General features: G+C 36.9%; 1 pseudogene; it reads left to right on the plus strand.

Annotated features, from left to right (window-relative positions):
- Positions 1 to 12,923: 12,923 nt before the first annotated feature.
- On the plus strand, positions 12,924 to 15,816 carry LOC130456926 (potassium channel subfamily K member 13-like; annotated as a pseudogene).
- The last annotated feature ends 962 nt before the right edge of the window (positions 15,817 to 16,778 follow it).

A 16,778-nucleotide genomic window follows, 5' to 3' on the forward strand; every position in this document is an offset into this window, starting at 1 on the left:
GTGAAGAAGTATTTTGGTAGTTCAATGGGTATGGCACTAAATAGATAAATAAGTTTGGGTTGGATGGTCATTTTTATTATATTGGCTCGTCCTATCCATGAGCAGTTAATGTTTTTATTGATTTAATGTTATTAAATCAATAGTTCTATCACTTTCGATTTTATTAATTTCTCCCTTAATTTTTAGGATTTCTAGTTTGGTTTTCTACTGGGGGGTTTTAATTTGATCGCTTTCGAGTTTTTTCATTTGCATTTCCAATTGATTGATCTCTGCTCTCCCTTGTTTGTTAATATAAGCATTCAGGGATATGAATTGACCTCTGATTACTGCTTTGGCTGCATCCCAAAAGGTTTGAAAGGATGTTTCGCCATTGTAATTTTCCTTGATGAAATTATTAATTGTTTCTATGATTTCTTCTTTAACTAAACGGTTTTGGAGTATCATATTGTTTAATTTCCAAGTGGTTTTAGATTTGGCTTTCCATGTACCATTACTAATCATTATTTTTATTGCCTTGTGATCTGAGAAGGCTGCATTCATTATTTCTGCTTTTCTGCATTTGTATGCTATGTTTCTGTGACCTAATGTATGGTCAATTTTTGTGAATGTGCCATGTGGTGCTGAGAAGAAGGTGTATTCCTTTTTATCCCTATTTATTTTTCTCCATATGTCTATTAATTCTAATTTTTCTAAGATTTCATTCACTTCTTTTACCTCTTTCTTATTTATTTTTTGATTTGATTTATCTAAATTTGATAATGGTTGGTTTACGTCTCCCACTAGTATGGTTTTACTGTCTATTTCTTCCTTCAATTCTCCTAGTTTCTCCATTAGAAATTTGGGTGCTATATTATTTGGTGCATACATGTTGATTAATGATATTTCCTCATTGTCTAGAGTCCCTTTTAACAAAATATAATTACCTTCCCTATCCCTTTTGATCAGGTCTATTTTTGCGTTGGCTTTATCAGATATCATGATTACCACTCCTGCCTTCTTTCTATCAGTTGAGGTCCAGAAGGTCTTACTCCATCCTTTAATTCTGACCTTGTGGGTGTCAACCCGCCTCATGTGTGTTTCTTGAAGACAACATATGGTAGGGTTTTGGATTCTAATCCATTCTGTTATTCGTCTACGTTTTATGGGTGAGTTCATTCCATTCACGTTCAAAGTTATGATTGTCATTTGTGGACTCCCTGGCATTTTGATAGCCTTCCCTAATTCTAACCTTTTCTTCTTCAGCTCTACCTTTTAGTCCAGTGATTCACTTTGAATCAGTCCCCCTTGTCCCCTCCCTTGATGTTTCCTTTTTTAGCCCCTCCCTTTTTGTTCCCTCCCCCTCCCCCCTCTCCTTCCCTCCCTTTTTGTTCTCCCTCTCCCCCTCACCCCCCTTGGTTTTCCCTTCTCCCTACCCTTGTTGGGTAAGATAGAATTCAAGATCCCAATGGATCTGGATGTTTTTCCCTCTCAGAGTTGATTTCCCTGAGATTGAGGTTTAAGTAACTCCCCCCCCCCCTTCCTCTCCTTCTTATAGGAGTTTTCTTCCCCTCCCCTTCCCATGTGAATCTTAGTGTGAGAAAGATTATTCTATTTGGTCTTTCTTTACCCCCTATTTATACATTACATTTTCCCCACATGTTAGTATACATAGATTGATATAAATGTAGTCCTTATAGAAGAGAGTTTGAGTAAAAGAAGAAGATAACATTTTCCCCCTTTCCTTAATATTTACCTTTTCAGGTATTCCTTGCTCTTTGATTTTTGGTATCAAATTTTCCACAGAGCTCTGGTCTTTTCTTTGCAAAAAGTTGGAAATCTTCTATTTTGTTGAATTCCCATACTTTCCCTTGGAAGTATATAGTCAGTTTTGCTGGGTAGCTGATTCTTGGTTGGAGACCCAGCTCTCTTGCCTTTCTGAAGATCATGTTCCATGCCTTACGATCATTCAGAGTAGAACTTGCAAGATCTTGTGTGACCCTGATTGGCATTCCTTTATATCTAAATTGTCTTTTTCTGGCTTCTTGTAGGATTTTTTCTTTTGTTTGAAAGCTTTGGAATTTGGCAATTACATTCCTGGGAGTTGTCTTTTGGGGATTTAGTGTAGAGGGTGTTCTGTGAGCTCTGTCAGTGGTTGTTTTGCCCCCTTATTCTAGAATCTCTGGGAAATTTTCTTTGATTATATCTTGTATTACGATTTCGAGTTTGCTGTTTATTTCTGGCTTTTCTAGAAGTCCAATTATTCTTAAATTATCTCTTCTTCTTCTATTTTCCAAGTCTGTCACCTTGTCAGTGAGATATTTCATGTTCTCTTCTAATTTCTTGGTCTTTTGGCTTTGCTTTATTAATTCTTGCTCATTGTCTTCTAGTTGCCCAATTCTGAGTTTTAAAGCCTGGTTTTCCTTTTCACTTTGGTCAAACTGGTTTTGTAGATGCGTGAATTTCTTTTGCATTATTTCCCACTTTTCCTCCCTGAAGGCTTCCATCTTTTTGATCCTTTCCAATTCAAATTCTTCATGGGTTTGTGGAGAGTTTCCATTTCCTTTGAAAGGTTTCGGGGCATTTGCTTGTGTTTCCTCTTCTATCTCCTCTGTATTTTGTATTTTTGCTCCATAAAATGTGTCCAAAGTCGCCCCATTCTTCTTGTTTTTCTTGGAATTTTGGGGCTTTTGTGCTTCTGTGGAGTTTGCCATCTCTATCTGAGTGGGGAGGACTAGCTTTTCTTATCTCTGTCTGGTGTTCAGAGGTTTTAGCCCAAGGCAGATTGTCCATTCTATGCAGTTGTTGTTCTGTCTTCCCTGGGAAGCCAGGAATTGCTGGTGTTTCCATGTTACTGCCCTCCTCAGTTCCCTCTCGATGCTTCTCCATTGCCTTACTTCTACCCTCTGAGCCTGGCTTGGCCCTTTCCTCGGGGTGTTTGTTTCTGTGCCTTAGCCGGCCAGGAGAGCCAGCACTCTGAGGGGAAAGGGGCAGTGGCTTCCCAGAGCTCTGAGGGCTCCTGATAAGATTAACTTTCTCTGAGTTGAACTGAGTATGCTTTGAGGCAGGGACCTTCCCTGAGATTCAGATGGAAGGATCCAGCCAGGGGGCTACAGGCTCCCCCTGTCTCTCTTTGTTTCCCTGCTGTCTGGGTGCCCCCACGACTGGGTCAGGTTGTTTTCAGGAAGCGGCCTTCAGAATAGCCATCTCCCGAGGCCCTTTTGCCAGCCCTGAGGGTTACTGTTGTTTCAGATGACCCTGCTCTCTGAGGGGGGAGGGGCCATGGCTTTCTGGAGCTGTGAGGGATCCTGATAGGATTAACCTCGGACTGAGTATGCCCTGAGGCAGGGACCTTCAGTGAGACTCAGATGGAAGGATCTGGTCAGGGGGTTAAAGGCTCCCCCGTCTCTCTCTGTTTCCCTGCTGTCTGGGTGCCCCCTCGACTGGGTCAGGTTGTTTTCAGGAAGCAGCCTTCAGGATAGCCGGCCCTGAGGCTCTGAGGTTCCCTCTGCTGCCTTGGACTCAGCACTCTGGGTTGGGGGGATGGGTCCTGGAACTTTCCTTTTGCCTACCCCTTAGGTCCAAGTGATCTCTGGTTCTGGCTTTTGGGGGGTAGGTACCTTTTGATCCAGGTCCAGGTCCAGGAGGAGGATTCCCGGGGTCTATGCTGTTGTTCATTTTGAATTTTAGTGCCTTAGGAGCATATAGTTTGAGTTCGGTAGGGAAGGGTTTCCAGAGATCTGAACTTTAGCTTTCTCTAAGCCCCCATCTTGACCAGAAGTTCTCTCTTCTTTATCTTAAGTAAGGGGTTTATTTGGGGAAGACAGGAAAAGATAGAGAATGGAATTAAGAGGGTTGGGGATTTCCCTAACACTACAGTGAACCTTAGGTTGGAGGGTGTTGGGATATGGTTCAAATTGAGAGAAATGTCTGATGGGTCTAGAGGTTCAGTCACTATCCCCAAGAGAGTAAAAAAGTCAGAGAGATATCTGGACTATTGTCCTTCTTTTTTTTTTTGCCTTCAAAGCTGCAAGACCACCTCCTGTCTGTCTTCCAGGTTAAAAAACTTCAGTTTGTCTGTTCCTTTCCTTCCAACTGTTCTTCCCAGTAACATTCCAAATAGAACCTTCATTCAACTGACAGGTCATCTGCCTCTGTTTCTGCCTTTTTGCATGCTTCCCAATTGCTCTCTTCAACAAATCCTCCCTTTTCATCTTGGAAAAAAATACAACCTACATTTTTAATGATACTTACCTTTTAGATACATATTTTATTATATTTCTAACTATCTAATTCTTAATCCTGTACTATATTAAATCTTCTTTTACCCTCCCAAAACAACAAATCTTAATCTATTTTAGCTATTCTGTCTATCTAATTCTATGCTAAGTTTGGGTATAGAAAAATAGGAATATTACATGAACATGGTTTTTTTTAACATAATAAATCATGTATCAATTTTAAACAATTTCAACTATTTCAATAGCATTTTGAATATGTAATTATCTTATCTCATAATGTCTATAAATTCAACTAAGTAAAGTTTCTATTACTAACAATTGCTAACCTAAAATCATAATGTAATCTAACTTCTATACTTAAGTAGTTTTTATGTCTGTCCCTACATCCCTAAGACTTTGAACAAATTTTTCTAAACTGTCCCCATAAGTATTAGAACATTAATAAATTATTCTAATATAGTTAGTTTGTTAGTGCATTAGTCTTCACATATGTACATAGGTTGTATCTATACAGATTTACATATGTACAAATATAATACATTGTTCTTTACTTCTGTGCAAACTCATGCAGTGAAGAAATTTCTTTGTTTGAATTTTCCACAGAAATTTATATATCAGTGTGAATTTTGTGTTTTGCAACTATATATGTGTTGTATACTTACCCATTCCATGAGATTTCTTCCTACACTGTATTTCTGTGTAGCATATGTATGTATATATGTGATGTTAACATGTATGTTGTATTCTTACATAACCTCATGATCACAAGTCCAAACTTTCAAAATCCTTCTTTCTTTTAATATTGATTGTAGAAAACTGTGTGTCTTGGTCTCTCTTCGTCTGGTCAGCATGCCACTTTTTGTCTGATGTTGTTCTTGATTGTAGTACTGTGTTCTTTAATTCAGGAACATACTAGAACAATCAGGAACATGCTTGTGTGTAAGGTTTTTACATGTGCATGTATGTAAGATTCAAATTTTTCATTGTTCATGGAAGTAAGCTATGAATTCTTTATGAGTGCTTGTAAGAATTTATTATTATTCATGTGTGAAAGTAAGCATTATATATAATCATCTTCATGAGTGGGTGTATGCATAATGTATAATGTATAAGTTCTTAGAATTTTTTGTTAAGAATATGAATTTGAAGTTTTCTTATCTTTTTGATGTTTGAATTTTTCACATGGGAACTTATTGTATGGTGTCTTTAGTTATGTCTTGGAGATATTATTTGGATATAATGTAGTTTGTTTGGTCATGGAGTTATGTTTTCATTTGAAATAACTTTGTTACTTTCTTTGCTGTTACTATGGTTGGCAGAGACTTTGTAGAGTATGTAGAGACTTTTCTTTGGAGCTAATCTTTTAAATGCATATTTCTTTTTCTCTGTTTTACTGGCTATATTTCTTTTTCTGGAACAGTTTTATTTATTAGCAATGCTTTCCTTTCATAGTTTCCATTCATAGGCTACCATTTTAACATGTTCAATGCTCTCTTGTGTGTACTTTCTGTTGATATGTACTCTCATGTGTGCTTTCCTTTCATAGGCTTTAATTTACAAGGACTATTATTGATTTTTTTCCCTAGGGCTATTGGTGCTGTTGCTTATGACCAGGGCTTCCTTTTTTTCTTTATCAGATGTTATTTGCATGTATCTTCATTGATGTCATGATCACATTGTTGTTTCTTGTGAGATATCTGAAACTATGAGGTAATATCTTCATGGTATACCCTCCCTCTCTTCCTTCCCCTGGTAGAGATTGTTTTTGGATGAAAGTTGAGAGATATGGATAAACTGTTTCAGTCCTCATCTATAACTTGATGTTAAAGTCTTTGATAACAAATTCATCCAATTTGAATAGATGCTTCAATAGCATTCTAGGTGTTTGTATCTGTCATAGTTATGAAGTTGGAGTTTTCTGCTAAAATCTTAGGAGTTTTGTTGTTGTTATTGAATTACTTAGTTGTTCTTTTGTCAGAATATATTTCTTTTCTACCTAAGACTAGTCTTCATTCTCATAAGGTTTTGTGTTTTATGTTACCCTATGGAACTCCAACTAATCTTGGTTTCACTCCTACTGCATGAGTGGTATTTGTCCTGTTTTGAAGTTAGAGAATAGATGTGAAATTGTATATCTATCTCTCCTCCTCCAGTTCTTTAATATGTTCCATGATATCCTCCTTCACATTTGAAATCATCATCTGTATAAGCCATGTAATTCAATTTCTCTATAAGATCATCTTTATTATCAACTCCCATTTTTGCAAAAAGTTCCTCCAATGATATACAAATTGTCCTGTGGCCAAAGATCATCTCATCATCTTCATATTGTTAAGATTTTGATTGTTTTGGTTTCAGGTATTCAGTTTTCTCATTTGTGTCCCACATATCCCCTTCTTCATCTTCCTCCTCATAAAGCTTATAAAATTGATAAAGTATTTGTTCTTAAATCACTATCTTGCTCCGTTATGATTACACCATCTGGTATTCCTTCTGACTCTGTTTCTGTAATCCTTATGTTATTCATTGGATTTTGTTCAGTGCCATGTAAACTTTCATCAGATATTGTTTAACTCTGGCTTTCTGTGTTGATCTAACCCTATGTCACCAGCTTTTGTATTTCCAAAATCTGTTTCTGGTTGTTTCTCATTGCTCAACTTTAGATTCTTGTTTTGAGGTGGTAAATTTGATGTTTAGTTTCTTCTTGCAGATATGCAATGCTGTTGCTAAAATTCACAGGTTCTATACGCTATCATCAGCCTGAAGGCTTTGTTCATCTTCCCTCTCTTTTGACTGTGTAGAGATAGAAATTTTTCCCTCTATGAGGTTTTGTTCTGGGAATGAGTTTAGTACATCAACATTTTCCCCTGCATCATTAGAATGTGTGCTTTCATTTTTTCCCCACATTACTCCATACATATGTTTCTGACAGTGTAGCTAAGGTGTGTATTACTACTGAGTCACTGTTCATTTCTTTGCTACCCTCTGCCAACTGTATGGTTGAATCAGCTATATCTTCTTGATTTAAATTATTTCCTATGAAATCTTCATTTGAGATTGATTGTACTATATTCTCTACTACACTGGACAATGAATTCAAATCAAAAATCTATGATTGAAGTCATATACTGTTACTTGGTCAGATCCCCCTCTGTCACTTAGAATGTTGGTTTCAAGTCTGCCATTTGAATCCTTGGGTGTTCTTTCAGTTATTAAGTCTGTCATTCCATTCCTCTTTTCAAATTTAACCGTCATTTCACCTCCATTATTTTGAATATGATTATTATTTTAAAGCATAATGTCAGCTTTGTTTTCATTAAATTTTGTATTTTCTAAATCAGTCATTGCAGGAGGGAGAGTTTCACCAAGAATTTTTTGACTGGATTTGTACTTTTTTCATGTGTGTTTACTATACAGTTTTTCTCTAAGTCTCCCATCTCTGTTGTTATTTGAGAAATTATGTTTTTAACTTCTGCATCAAGGTGTTTTACTTTGTCTCTGCCTGTCATGTGATCTTTTGCATTTGCCATCACTCACAAATTCAATTTCTTGCACTAACTTTTAACTGTTTCTCATCTTTTTTTTTCCTAAGTTTAAGTCTTTCACTATTTTATCTATCTCCATCTACCAAACTACATACATTATAATCCTGGCTTCATAATTATCTCCTAACCATATCTGAATATTTGGGCTTAGCTCCTGATTTTATAGCATTTTTCATTCCTTGCAAGTCAATTGCATGCTGTGTGGATTTCAGTTTACCATGAGCACAGCATGTAGGGTTTTGCTTATTGTGTTTTTCTTTTGTTCTTTTGTTGTTATTAACTTCATATTTCTTTTTTAGAAAACAGTCTTTGATCAGGTATCCTGTCTTATGGCAGAAAAAACATTGCCCAGTCTCTCTCTGCACTGTTCTTGGCTTATAAGCAGGTTTTGTGTATGTCCTAACAGTATTCAACTTTTTGATTTCTTCAATCTCCTTATCTCTTAAAATTTTCTGTGATTCCTCTACTTTTTCCTTTAAATCTTATACCTGTTTACTTTGCTCTGTGTGATTGTCATGAATATAAGTTGCCACATCCCATGATTAAACTCACTGTGTCATATTTTGGAAAATAGTGTTTGAAAAAGTTTTTTAAGTGTGGCATGCATCCTTTCAAAAATTGTCTCCTCACATAGGAAACATATTCCTTGGTATCCCTTTCTACACCCATTATAGCTTCTGCTGTCTCTGAAAGGCGATCAATAAGGAAGCTGGATGTTCTCCTTTATTTTGCACCAATTTGTCAACTTTTCCAAGCACTAGGTTTTGAACAACACATCTTAATGGCTTGGAGCAAGTCTTCCTTACATTTCCTCAGGTAGGTCATGCTGATGGGATTAGAGAAACCAAAGTCTTCCTTTTGCTCCTCTGTGGGCCATTTTGTCAGGGTGTTTTCTGATCTAGTCTTTTCAATGAATTGGCAATGCTCATGGGGGCTAAAAAATTCTGACAAAAGAAATTCCACATCCTGAAAATTGGGTTCAAAATTCAGAAAGCACATTTAAGCTCCTTTTGAGTCTTATAAGGCTCATCGATTAACCTTGGGAACTGTTTCTTCAGGGAATCTAACTCCTAGGTAGTAAATTGTCTATGAACCTTTGAATGCAACACTCCAGCAGTGTTTGAAATCTTGGAAATGTCTTTGAGTGGAAAATTTTTTCTCAGGTTCACTGTTTGTCTTAGTGTCCTTGTCATTGTCATTGCCTTGCTTTCTTGGCCTTTATGTCTTTCTCTTTGGGTGCACTATCTGCTGTAAAAAATGGACTTGAACTCTGGACTTCAATCCCCATAAGCCCTTGATCCACTTCCCCAAAATGCTTTGTAATCTCACTGAATTCTCAGGTGGGCCAAGATCGAGAAGGGATTTAACCTGATTGTAAAAGCTTTCGTGGTCCTCTTTTGGACTTCCTTTTTGGAGCAGACATGGTTCTTTTCATAATGTAGGTGAGATCTTGTCTAGGCCTCTCTGGCCTAGGCATGTGTTTCTTATTCTGTATTTTCTTTAATCCTTAATCTTTAATAAACCTCATAAAAATATAATACTCCTTGCAGAGAGAAACTAATTTCTACCTGCCTCAGTCTCCCCTAAATTTTAATCTTAACATTTGGCAACCTAATGGGAGAAAAAAAAAACTCTCAATCTTCTGATTCTTTTCTGATCTTAAGTTCAGCTTTTAATACCTAGTGCCTAGAAAAAATATTTTTTTGAGCCACATTTCTCTGGTCAAGGGTTTTTTATTTTTTATTTTTTTTACCCTTGCAAAGCTGTTGCTTGTTCCAGCCATTAGATAGCTCACAGGCTCACTTTGGACCTGTTGTGCTTGCTGCCCACCCCACCCGGCTCAGCCTGCCTGCCTGCCTGCCTGCAGCTGCCATTTGCTTTGGACAGCCCCCGCTGCGGCTCCCGGCCCTGCTTGCCTGTGTTCTTGTCATTCCTGGCCTACCCCGGTGCACCCTATCCTTGTTCAACCCAGATCCTTGGAGCAGATCGCTCAGGACTCATTTCTACCAGCTGGTAACTACTGGCCACATGGGTGGATGGTAGCAGGGGAGAGAGAAAGAGGAGAAGAAACAGACTTTTCAAACAGGAACTTAAAAAGCAATGGGCTATTTAAAAGGATACCTTTTGACTGTTCTGGTAATAGCATTGATTTCACCTGTGTGCAACTTTAACTTTGAAGGGGAAAATGGGTGGCTCAACGAACTGAGAGCCAGGCCTAAAGAAATGCGGTCCTGGGTTAAAATCTGGCCTCAGATACTTCCCAGCTGTGGGGTCCTGAGCAGATCCCTTAACCCCCATTGCCTAGCCCTTACTACTCTGCCTTCGGACAATAGACATTTAAATGGATAATTAAAAAAAAAAAACAAGGAACTTTAAAGACTGGAGGTTATATATTTTAAGACATTTCAGACTCCAATGGTTTATAAAAAATCTCTGTATTTCTATTGCATTTCCTAATTGTTTTGTTTAAGATATAACTTTGCGATTTTAAGTTCATATGTTACTGGATTCAATATTATTCTATTATACTGTTCATTTAACGTACTGAGTTTTAAAATTCTGTTGCTTTTCCCCTATAGCCATCTATTGAAAAAATATTATTGAATAAGCCCATATAAAAAAAAGCAACCTTTCTATTTTTCCTTTGTAAATTATCACATAGAGATAGATGGACTGCTTCAGAACTGGTTACAATTGTATTAACAACCTTTGGAAAATTTAATGTGCTAAATATCTCAAATGATTTTAAGAGTTTTTAAAATATGATTTTTGTAATTTTTTTTAACAATCTCTGGTTATTTTTGCCTGCCCCTAACACGAGGTGTAAGGCCAATTCTAGCTGAAGTGAAATACATTTTATAACCCCCAACCTTCCCGCATTTCTAAATATGTGAATGGAACTTGGGGCAGTTAATCTCAGGGCATTTGTACCTCTAAAAAGCCTCCAAAAAAGAAGCACCCCTTTATTTATACTCTTCAGCTCACTACTTAACTTCCACCAGAATGATATATAGATTTCTTGATTATGTTCTTAACCCAAGATGAGTTTTACTTTGTTTTAAAAATATGTTTAATTACCAAGGTTGAAAGATTGCTCCTTCTGTAAAATCTTGTGTCCATCAATTCATAGGTTTTAAAAATGCCATACAGCAACTTATGTGAAATATGATAGTGTTTGTTTGCTATTGTAATTAATTGGGCTATTGAGAATTTTGGGGATATTTATATCTACATATTTATACTACTGTATTTTTAAAAATTAAAAATTGTTACCTTGCTTAATTCATTTGCTACAGTGGATCATGGCCAGATATTAAGAGGAAATGGATCTCATTTTTGGTGAGAAAGCCTTGTATTCTATATTTTCTTAGCTGACACAGTGTGTCAATGATTATAAACTACATTTTTGAATTTTTAAAAGACTTTTATTATATTTTTCTTGCATGTACAATATACTATTTTTAAAATTTTTTTCTCTCCTTTTATATTTGAAGCACATGTCACCAGCATTAAGATTTTCTTTAACCTTTTGATTTTTCAGTAGTACAAGTTTAAGACACATTTGCAAATGCATGCCCTTAAAAGCTTGTGACTATAAAAATGATGCCACTAATTATTTAAATAAATTATGGGACTTTGCTTAATGATTCTGTCTGATTCCAGGACAAGATATACACAACAGAGCCATTTCACAGAGCCAAAGAAAATCCAATCCAGGATGGATTGATGCACTTCTAGGCCAATACAAAGGTTTTGAACCTAGTGTGAGACTTGGGGTTGCGACACTTGACTTGTGTTAAGATGTAGGCCTTCCTTGTGTCCACACTCACTCTGAAGATACTCACAGACGAGTATCCCAAAAACCTTGGCTCCTATAATCTGGTCTCCTTTTCTGCCTCTCATAGTGTGGTACCTTTCTGTAGTCCTGGCTACTGACTGGGTAAATGCATCATTGCTTAGATCATTTTGATTGGGCCCTGATTCAAGGACCTGCTATAGATTTATTTTTCCTTTACTTAGAATTTTTACACATAAGACTTTGATAGTCTATATTTTCATCCAGAATTTTTTTTTTATTTGGATTTTTCTGATATCTTTTTCATTTCTCTTACCAATTGATTCATATACCTCATACCTCAACCATGCATCCCTAAGTGATCCTGTATTTTTCAATCACCCACAACACAGGGAATTGTAAAAAATATTATTATTTTAAATTGCAAAGATTAAATTCCTTTTGAGAAGAATTTTAGGTAAAGAAGATGCTACCTCTCTGAATCCAGAAACTGAACTGTTGGAGAAGCCACCATGAAAAAGCCTCCAGACCACAAGCTGCACAAAAATGAACTTTGGGTGTAGTTGATTGAACATTTATTTGTATGTATACTTTCATGCCAAAGGGACTGCCCCTAACTGGCTTTCTGTCAATGCGTCCAGCAATTATTGGTTTTGTTCTTTTTTTTCTCTTATCCTCACATTATTGTAATCTTTTAAGTTGATTATGTTTTTATGATGCTTTTGGGGAAAATTAATTTTTCCAAAAATGATCACATGGAGAAATGTAAAAAATGGACTTGAACTCTGGACTTCAATCCCCACAAGCCTTGCTCCACTTCCCCAAAATGCTTTGTAATCTCACTGAATTCTCAGGTGGGCCAAGATAGAGAAGGGATTTAACCTGATTGTAAAAGCTTTCGTGGTCCTCTTTTGGACTTCCATTTTGGAGCAGACGTGGCTCTTTTCATAATGTAGGTGAGGTCTTGTCTAGGCCTCTCTGGCCTAGGCACGTGTTTCTTATTCTGTATTTTCTTTAATCCTTAATCTTTAATAAACCTCATAAAAATATAATACTCCTTGCAGAGAGAAACTAATTTCTACCTGCCTCAGTCTCCCCTAAATTTTAATCTTTACACTGCCTGACCATTTCCCTTGTCCTTAATCTGATCTAACTCTTTTGCCTTCATGAATTCTTCAAACATATTCTTAACAAGAGTCTTTAAGTTTGTATCCACTACCATGATCTATGCTGTATGTTTGGGAATCACAAATCTATAAATGTTCTTAAGGTAGGTCAGTGTCTGTATTGCTTATGTATTTCACCGAATCTACTATCATGTTAGTCATTTTGCTCTATAAAATGTTATAAGTCCAATAGCCTGCAATGGCTGCCAGCACAACTACCCCACATATCACTTGTTTGAACATTTTTTCTGTTGTTTTAGAGATTGTGAAGTTCAGTCAGTTTGGTTGCCAAATTGTAGTAAATAATAATAATGGACTATATTTGACTGGTAATTGATAACTAAAGATCAGGTAGTTTTCTTCTTTCTTTTGTCAACTCTCCCTTCCTCCCATTTCCTCCCTCTCTTCAGCCTCTTCAGCTTCTTCCCCCTTTCCCTCTTCCCCTCCTCCCCTCCCCATTCCCTCCCCCCCCTCCTCCTCTTCCTCCTCCTCCTCCTCCTTCTTCTTCCTAAATCACTCAGGGTGAGTTTATGATGTTTCAAATAAAATATTTTTCTTTATCTTAAGTAAGGGGTTTATTTGGGGATGACAAGAAAAGATAGAGGATGGAGGTAAGAGGGTTGGGGAGTTCCCTAACACTACAGTAAGCCTTAGGTTGGAGGATGTTGGGATATGGTTCAAATTGAGAGAAATGTCTGATAGGTCTGGAGGCTCAGTCACTATCACCAACAGAGTAAGTCACAGAGATATCTGGATTATTGTCCTTCTTGCTTTTGCCTTTAAAGCTACCAGACCACCTCCTGTCTGTCTTTCAGGTTAAAAAACAAAACCCTTCAGTTTGTCTGTTTCTTTCCTTCCAACTGCTCTTCCCAGTAACATTCCAAATAAAACCTTCATTTGACTGACAGGTCATCAGCCTCTGCTTCTGCCTTTTTGCATGCAATTTCTCTCTTCCACAGGTGTGAGATATTGATCTGAACCTAATCTTCCCCATACTGTCTTCCAATTTTTCCAGCAGTTTTTATCAAATAGTGGATTTTTGTCCCAAAAGCTGGGATATTTGGGCTTATCATAGACTGTCTTGCTGAGGTCACTTATCCCACATCTATTCCACTGGTCCTCCTTTCTGTCTCTTAGCCAGTACCATATTGTTTTGGTGACCACTGCATGATAGTATAGTTTGAGATCTGGGACTGCAAGGCCACCTTCCTTCACATTTTTTTTCATTACTTCCCTGGATATCCTTGATCTTTTGTTCTTCCAAATGAACTTTGTTATTTTTTTTTTCTAATTCATTAAAAAAGTTTTTTGGTAGTTCAATGGGTATGGCACTAAATAAGTTTGGGTAGATTGCCATTTTTATTATGTTAGCTTGTCCTAACCATGAGAAATCAATGTTTTTCCAATTGTTTAGATCTAATTTTAATTGTGTGGAGAGTATTTTGTAGTTGTGTTCATATAGTTCCTGTTTTTGTCTTGGCAGATAGATTCCTAAGTACTTTATATTGTCTAGGGTGATTTAAAATGGAATTTCTCTTTCCAATTCTTACTGCTGAGATGTGTTGGAAATATATAGAAATGCTAAAGACTTATATGGGTTTATTTTGTATCCCTCAACATTGCTAAAGTTGTTGATTATTTCTACTAGTTTTTTAGTTGATTCTCTAGAATTCTTTAAATAGACCATCTTTTAATGTTGATTGTAGAAACCCAATGGAATTGCTTGTCAGTTCTCGGAGAGAGGAGGGATGAAGGATGGGGGAAAACATGAATCATGTAACCATGGAAAATATTAAAAATTGAAATAAAATAAATTGAAATAATTGAAATAAAAAAATTCAAAAGAATTATTGGACTACCTGTAAGTCATGATTTTTAAAAAGCCTAGACATCATATTATAAGAAATCATCCAAGAAAATGCCCTGATAGTCTTGAACAAGAGGGTAAAATAGAAATTGAAGAAAAAATCCACAGATCATCTCTTGCAATAAATCCTCAAATGACAATTCCCAGGAATGTTATAGCCAAGTTCAAGAGCTCCTAGTTCAAGGTAAAAATACTACATGCAGCTGGAAAGAAAATTCAAATATCATGGATTACATAGGATCTGGCAACTTCCATAACTTTTTTTTTACTAATTTACTAAGAATCACAGAACTGACTTTATTCAGGAGAAAGAATGGTCATTTAATAAAATAGATTCCCAAGCATTCCTGAAGAAAATATGAGACTTAAACAGAAAATCTGATGTCCAAATATATTTAAGAGAAGCATGAAAAGGTTTTGGCATGACAACACCTACAACTGTTGGAGGTAAAGTTTTTATGATATTTTGTGGTCTCATTGGATGTGCAGGTACCATCTTATTCTTCAACTTCTTAGAACATCTAATTATAGCCATTACCTACATCATGAAGTCATGCCATGAGAAGTTGCTCTGAAATCTGATAACCAAAGAGGCATGATGGGATGGAAGCCCTCTGTGTAATTGAGTGATGCTCATCCTATGCATGGCATCCTCATCATCTCCTATTGTGCCTCTGCCTTTGACACACTCATTTTAAGGTTGGAGCTATTTTGATTCTCTTTATTTCTGTTTTATGACCTTTAGCAACATTGGCTTTGGTGACCTTGTCAGTAGCCAGAATGCTCAGTATAAGAGTCAAAGGTTCTATTGCTTTGGCAACTTCATCTTCATCCTCATGGGCATCTGCTACATTTATTTCTTGTTCATTGTGATCTCCATCCTCTTCAAGCAGTTTGCCAACTGGATCTTAAAATGGAATTGCAATGTTACCAGTGCCAAAGAAAGGCCTTACTCTTATGGAAGAATATGTTCACTCCCAGCAATGTGAGGAGTGAACAAGAAATCTCCATTGAGACGTATGGTACAACTGTGTGTGAAACAGATGCACATAATTTCTCAGGAGAGATTATCTCCATTAAGGACTTCTTAGCTTCCAACAAGGTCTCACTAGCTATACTACAGAAGCAGCTGTCAAGCCAATTGACATGCTTGAAAGGCCAGCTTTTCTGCCTGACACAAAGGATTCTTCTCCTAAGAATCCCTCCTGGATGGGGGCCTTGGTAATTATGAACAACAGGCTGACAGAAACAAATGAAAACAGATAGGGAGAAACTGGATACTGAAAGTTAAGCAGAGAGCAAAGAACAGAAGAAGTTGTCATCAAAGAAGCCAAGGAAACTCAGCAAGACTGTCTGCCCCTAGAGGCCTTTGGAAATAACTCCTTAACGTTGGCTACACTTTGACATCATCTAAGATCTTGATCTTTGGCAGAACCTTGCTCCTCCTAAAAGCTGCCTTCCAAGGGAACTATGTTGAATGAAATACTGTTATATTTATTTCTGTTGTCTTTTTTCCCCATATATATTCCTTAAAACTGAGACCAGCTCTAAAAACTAATCACTGAAGCATCATAGAGAAGGTTAAATTATCTTCTTCTGTGTCAGCTAATGCATTAAAATTGCCTTATATTTTTATACTGCTTTACATTTTACAAAATGTGTTCCATTTATGGTATCCCAGTTGATCTTTATAAATGGGTAGTCCTCTGAGGTATGCACAGCAAGAATTATTGTCCTTGCTTAAAAAAAACAAAACAGGTGAGGAAACCATAGCTCAGAGGCCAAGCTTACGTGGCAGTTATAAGCATTAGAGGTAGGCCTACAGTCCTGACCCAAGGTTAGCTCTTCTATATGGTTTTACATGTCATACAGAATGGCCCAGTTCAACTGGTGACCAAGGGAAGAAAAGGAAGGTTGTATGATTTAAGGCTTAACTTCTTGCTATTGATTATTCTTCAAATGGAAGAAGGACCTTGATTCTTGCTTTGCAGCTTAAGAGCTGCTGACCTGTTAGCAAATGCCAAATTATCCCCTCTAACATTTCTATGAGTTCGCAGGCTGATCTATTAGTCCCCCTTACCTTCTGCCCCAGGCTTCACACACTCTGCTTTGAAAGGGAATTGTTGCTGCTCAGAGAGAGGAGACCAGAGAGCAATATTTTTAAGTCCAGAAGAAAAAACAAACAAA

The sequence above is a fragment of the Monodelphis domestica genome, chromosome 2, assembly GCF_027887165.1.
Source record: "Monodelphis domestica isolate mMonDom1 chromosome 2, mMonDom1.pri, whole genome shotgun sequence".
NCBI classification, from domain to species: domain Eukaryota; kingdom Metazoa; phylum Chordata; class Mammalia; order Didelphimorphia; family Didelphidae; genus Monodelphis; species Monodelphis domestica.